This window comes from Mesoplodon densirostris, chromosome 14 (assembly GCF_025265405.1).
Source record: "Mesoplodon densirostris isolate mMesDen1 chromosome 14, mMesDen1 primary haplotype, whole genome shotgun sequence".
Taxonomy (NCBI): Eukaryota; Metazoa; Chordata; class Mammalia; order Artiodactyla; family Ziphiidae; genus Mesoplodon; species Mesoplodon densirostris.
The window spans coordinates 84,107,468-84,114,382 of NC_082674.1; the positions used below are offsets into that span (position 1 = coordinate 84,107,468).

General features: G+C 37.4%; 1 non-coding gene across 1 annotated transcript; it reads right to left on the minus strand.

Annotated features, from left to right (window-relative positions):
• Positions 1 to 365: 365 nt before the first annotated feature.
• LOC132502221 (U1 spliceosomal RNA) lies at positions 366 to 529 on the minus strand. The gene has a single exon (XR_009534418.1). It is a non-coding gene; the product is annotated as a U1 spliceosomal RNA (small nuclear RNA).
• Positions 530 to 6,915: the final 6,386 nt, after the last annotated feature.

Consider the following 6,915-nt stretch of genomic DNA (forward strand, 5'->3'; position numbering starts at 1 on the left):
GTGACAGTTTTTGCTTGATTTTTCAATGTTTCTGTGAAGGGACCGCCCCCTGGAGTTACCTACTCCACTATTTTAGCTGATGGTCATTCTTAACACATCAGTTTTTGCACTCTATATTAATCTATTTTTACTTTTTTTCTGAGTTCTGGGAAATTTGCTCAAGCTAGTAAATATATCTATATATCTATATCTAGATACCTCTATATGTGTGTGTGTATATATATATATATATATATATATGCATATATATATATGTATATATATTTTTTTATAGATATATAGATTTTGCCTTTTTTATTTCATTATCTGTCTCTGTTTACCCTCTCTATTGTTTTTCTTTGTTTGTTTGCTTGTTTTTTAAACACAAGGGGAAAGTGTGAATGCAGTCCCCCACTACCACAAATTATGCAGTCGAGTTTCCCACATTTGGGGAAATTGAAGGGGACAGCACATCCAGAGTGCAATGGATAAGACTCGCTCTGGGAAAACCACCTTCATGATCATGGTATCTCCCCCAACAGGTATGTATATCCATTGAGTTTTTAATTCAGTCATCTATTTCATATTTAGTCAACCTTTTCTGCTCTCAGATTTCTTGCTTTGTTAGATATAATGACTCATAGAATCCACATGAGACCACCAAATTAAATATTTTCTAAAGACTTCTCTTATGTTTTTGCCATATTAAAGACTGGTCCCTGATTTTGAACAAGGCAAAATGTTCTCACTCCAAATTCATTCTCATCATAACGTTGCAGGAAGGGGGACCCCTTTCAGGGCCCGAGAGTGGGCTCTTGTCTAACACTCAGAAATGAATTACCCAAGGAGACACACATGCTGACAAATTAAGAGACTTTATTGGGAAGGTGTCCCCCCACCGGCAGAGAGCAGTAGGGGAAGGGAACCCAGGAGAATTGCTCTGCCATGTGGCTCACAGTCTCTGGTTTTATGTTAATGGGGTTAGTTTCCTGGTTGTCTCTGGACAGTCATATTGCTTGGCCCATAGTCTGACTCAGGGTCCTTCCTGGTGGCATGTGCATCTCTCTGCCAAGATGCATTCCAACACAAAGGATTCTGGGTGGTTTGTCATCTTCTCCCTCTTTTGGTCCGTCCCAAATTCATGGCAGCAGTACCCTGTTCCTTATCAGGACCTCCTGCTCTGAGGTAACTGAGGCAAGTGGTTATCATTGTGCCTGGCCAAGGTGGGTGGTTTCAGTCAATGGTTCCCTAAAAACAGTTAGTAAACATTTATTCCAAGAAAACAATGTTGCATTTTTGTGTCCGTTTTTGTTTTTATTCAGTTTTAAAAGTCAGTTTCTTTTCTTAGGTCTCCAAGGCTATCTTATTAGAAAAGTGAAAGATTTTCATGAGTCCATCACCAAAAGCTATTTATAATGATAGTCTATATATCCTTAGCTATTTTAATGCTATACATTGTCTCTTGATTTTCCTGATTTTAGTTCAGGAATTTATTTTTCTCTTTTTATTATTATTCATAGATATAGCTATGACAATCATTAGGATCCCATTATATTACTTTAATCAAGTAATTAAAGAGAGAGAGAGAGAGAATCTCTATCTATCTCTGTCTATATCTACACCAGCAAAATTTTCTGAACTTTGAAGCATGAGGAATTACTGAAAGGTAGAGAGAGTTAGCAGTTCTAGAAGCACTGCAACTGCTTGGGTGAATATGGGAAGGGTTAAAAAGAACTCCTGTATACCCAAAGGGGAGAAGATAGAGCCTACAGAAATACAGATTAGTAGGAAATCAACTGGACCCAAAGGTTATTTGTTCCACTTCACTTCCTCCAAATAGAAAACATATAAATCCCTCATTTTTAAAAAATAGTTAATTTTAATGAAATAATAATTTTAAAGGAATTCTACACAAATACAAGATTTTACATGTCTTTTTTGTAAGTTGTTCAAATGTTTCATAATGTTTGGAGGCAGGAAATTCCTCCTGAGATCTAAGTATTACTCTCTCATGCTGCTAAAACACACACACATACATGCACACACACATTAAAAAAAATATCACCCAGCACTTTATTTTTTCTGCATGCTCTGAATCAGTGGAAGATTTGAATGTCCCTATCAGTAAATTAAGGGAATTAATATAAAATCCTGGGGTTCACATGACAATGTTGTAATTGTCCTTGCTGAATTTTCGATTTGTGTCAGAAAGACTCAAGATCAACAAAAATTCCAATTAAAACAAAGTGTAATAAAGTTCTGTAAAAGGCTGATTTCATTAAATGCCAGCAATAAATACATATTTCTTTTAAGAATGAGGCTTCTAGACTTCATGAAGAGAACTTTTATTTTCTTAATTACTGAATAAACAAGGCAATTTTAGGCGTGACATCATTTTAACTCATTCCAAATCTGAATTCTGAGGTGCCTTGGGGATTTTTCATCTTGCTCGGCTATTATAACAAACAAGTCTCTTTAACAAAGTTCTAATTTTATTTCCCAGATGTTTGATTTAAATATTGTTTAGAGCAGTGGTTCCCAAATTTTGCTGCACATTAGTATCACCTGAGGAAATTTTATAAATCCTGATGCCCTGATTGCACCTCATACTAATTAACTCAGAGTATCTATACGTAGAAGCAAGGTATCAGAAGTTTTTAAACATCACCAGGGGAATATAATGTACGGCAAAGTATGAGAAACACTGGTTTAGACTTTTCATATGTTAGTGTAGATAAAAATTACTTTAAATCTTATCATTAGATTCCTGGTTCCCTCTCCCCAATAGTCTGATCAGTGGGTCTGATGTGGGGCACTCCAGGTGATTTGGATGTGAGTGAGCCACGCACACAATGAAGAAATACTCTTATAGAAAAAAGAGCTAATCAAAAAGTGGTCCTTGGAACCACAGCATCAGGATTAACTGTGAGCTTGTTAGAAATGCAAATACTTAAGCCCTACTGACCCCTACTAAATGAGAATCACTGAACCTGAGGAGCAGGAATCCATGTTTTTTTTTTTTTTTTTCAAACTTTCCTATTGATTCTTATGCACATTTAATCTGAGAACCACTGATGTAGAACATATAAAACATAAGTATGTGGTAACTAATCAGTGCCAATAACCAAGCCACTATCCTAGATTTCTTAGCTGTTCCATATTGTCCATCAAGTTATTACAGGCAATGTAGTAAGTGATGGGAAAAAATGTTAAAAGACAACCTCTGTATTTAAACTTGTGTGTATAATAAATATTCAAAATTATACTAGATTAAACCAGTTGAAGGAAAGGGTGTTTTATTTCTGAAAATGTAGAAAGATTAGGGTGAGTATTATTTAGTCATACAGTCAGAGAGATAGAAGATATGAAAGAGGGGAGGATGATTATATTCACTAATGTGTGTTGTTTCCTTTTTCTCAGGTACTTTTCCTAATCTGAATTACCTGTCTTACCAAAGAATGGATAATTGGGAAAAATATCACTTATTAAAATGTGTTGTAACTCAGATAAGCTTTGGCTCTGAGGGATGTTGATAATCCAGATGAAGCCAATGAGAAAAGCAGAACTTAATTTGGGGGATAGAACTGGCTTCAAAGGGATGTGGCAAAATTAGACTTGTTGTCTAAGCCAACATAGGTTCTAGGCAATAAAAATCTTCCATCAACAGTGATCACAGAAGTCTGTTATGAGGCAGGGTTAGTGACATCTTTGGAGCAAGTCCCAGTCATGAATGACACAACAGATTTATAAGTCAAGCTCTTATCTTGCTATCAAGCCTTAGGTGAGGAATCAAAGCTCTATCCAAATGAACTAAAATTCACAGCTTTACTTCCTTCCCCAAAGAAAAGACTTTATTAAGTTAAGATTAAAGCCCACATTAGGAAAGCAAAGAGGGGTTATAACAAGGTCCTGCCTTTATGAGAATGCAGATGTTGAAGATTAATCCAGATACTCCCAAAACTAACTAAATAATTATTTATGACAAGATTAATTTAAAATTCCACTTGGGGCATTTGGACTAAATCTCTGGATTTAGTTTCAATACCTGTTTTAGAAAAGTATTAGAAGAAACAATCTCTAAGTTTTACTCCTGCCATGAATAATTCTGGTTATGTTTCCCCAAATTCTATTTTAACAGGAGAAGAGATCCTAGGAAAACAATGTAGATATAAAGGGAATTTTAAATAGAAAATGATGGTTTTAAGTATCTATACTAATTCCTTTTTGCTTTTCATTTTGGGAGAAGATGAGGGTGAGGGTTTCATTTAGTTTTCAGATGGGTAATATTTTCACAGGGTCAACCTTTCAAAATGTATTAAAGGGTGTAATAAAGGGTCTGACTTCATCATTTTGTTGTATGACTGCTGCTTTTAAGCCTGGCCCTCTTCTTCCTCTTTATTCTACATCTGAATAGGCTGATGAGAAAGTTTGTACTGTCTCCTCCTTTGGTGCCTGTAGAAAATTCAAACCTGATAAAATCCAAGCCCATGCACATGTGCTAGCCACCATAAAAGCCCAATCCATTCTTTCTGCCTTGCTCAAGTCAGCTTATGCCTTCCTGTTCACCCCAGGAATTCCTTGCATGAGTAATAAATCTTTTTTATAACCCCTTGGTGTATAGTGTCATCAGTCTTGGGATACAAACCAAATTTTGGGTGGGGCCTATCTTCTTTTCACTGAATGTCCAAAATAGTGGTTCTTTCAGCAGGATGTCTAGAAAATAACCACCAGCAGCAGAGGTCTCTTCTCTTGCTTTAGTTTGCTACCTAGCTCTGCTGCCTGCATTTGAGCCATCATTTTGAGCAGCTGCTTACTTTGAGCAGTGTTGCTGACTGCTGTTAAGTCTGTGTTCTGAGCTGTGCTGCATTGTGCTGCATTTGCTTAGTTCTATGGAGCCTCTGTCATACACCACTATGAGATTGAAGCCCTCCTTACAGTGGCCCTGGGTTTTGTGTCACAGCTAAACCTATTGTGTGATTTGATTCCAGCATAAGCTGTGAGAGATGTTAAGCTCAGGAGAATGAATGACTTTTACCCTGTGACCGTTGGTTTTGTGTCTCAACCCAGCATTGTCTTCTGTTCAATAGAGGGTTCAGGAAAATACTCATACCCTGTACCATATGTAGACCCACTTGCATGGAGGAAATGTTACTATGTGGCATGTTGAAAGCTACATTTCCAAAAGCAAGTAACTCACTAGGACTCTACAAAATGCCTTTGTTGCTGATATGTCTGCCTTTGACACCAAAAGAAAACCTGATCCTCAGAATCCTAGGGAAAAATAACTATGGTATGCCTCTGGCACATCCAGGAATTAATTCCCTCTTTGTAATAGAGGGGGCCCCTAAATCTAGTGATACCGATTTGAGACTTTCTGAAGGAATAAATTTATAAATATGATCAAGATAAAGAGGTTCCCCCAAAGTATATCCCGTAACCACCAAAAAAGAAGGAAGTGTCAACTGAAAAAAAAAAAAGGCACAACCTAAAAGTTGAGAATTATGTTTTATTTGGTGGAAAAAATGAGTATTCAAGCCCAGGAGGCAGCCTCTCAGATAGCTCTAAGGGACTGCTCTAAAGAGGAAAGGGAGGAGCCACGATATATAAGGGTTTTTGCAACAAAGACCATGTAGTCAGAAAACCAGACATCTCAAGTTAAGGAATTTATCATTTTTCTATGTATGGGAAGATGCAAGAGTCTGGGCTCATTAAAACCATTCCTTTGATCTGCACCTCAGCTATCTGGGTCTAGTATCCTGTGCTTTCTCACCCGAGTCTCCTCAGGGTGCACTGTCAAGTGTGGCTGCAGCAGTTGACTGCTAGATGTCAGGCATCCTGTTTCTATCTTGAGTTCCCTCAGGGCTCACCTTTGGGATGGCTGTAATGTGACGGCTTGATGGCTGCAACATCCTTTGTTTACTGATATGGCATGCAACATTTTTTTTTCATTGATAGAAGGAAGGACAGAAACCTAGATGCAAAGAGAAAAGGCTGAAACAAATGTCCATAATTTAACCCAACTGGAAATCCAAATTTTACCAAAATAATTTATTCAACAAAAAGATAAAAGGGTACGAATTTCCTGTTATACCTCCATATCACAGATTCTGAATTAACTACAACATCTCCTAAAATGCATCATTTGGCAAGTGTTCATGGCCTTAATCAACACTGGAGCTCAAACTAGAGTTACATCTGGCTATCCCAGTAAATTTAAATAGGGTATCTTAGGGGAGTTACCAAATATTAAAGAGAGAACAAATAGTAAGGTTTCACCTTAACCATCAGAGCTATCATATTGCTTAAATTTCCTGTGATCATAGAACATGTGGATGAAGAATGTTACCTGCCATATTAGCAAACAAAGGATGTTGCAGCCATCAAGCCAGCAGCCACTGCAGCCTCCCCCAATCGGTGCACCCTGAGGGGATTCAGGATGGGAAAGAACAGGATACTGGCCCTAGATACTTAAGGTTAATATGAGAGGAATGATTTCAGTGAGCCCAGACACTTGCATCTTCCCTCACATAGAAAAGTGCTAAATTCATTAACTTGAGATGTCTGGCTTTCTTTAATTAACTGTAATGTTTTGATGTTCCAACTACCTGGTTTTTGTTGCAAAATCCCCTATGTATCCTGGCTTCTCCCTTCCCTCTTCAGAGCAGTCCCTTAGAGCTATCTGAGAGGCTGTCTCCTGGGCTTAAGTCCGTTTTGTCTGCCAAATAAAACATAATTCTCAACTTTTACATTGTGCATTTTTTTTCAGTCAACGCACGTACGCCCTAAAATTTCCCAAAGTAAGAATGGATGCTCTGAACTAATGAGTAATAAAATAAAATAAGTTTTGATTTAAAGTTAAATTAAGTCTTTGGAACGTACACATTGGCCTTTCAAAATGGGAACCCATGGACAAGCCTCCGCTTCCTCAAGTAAAAT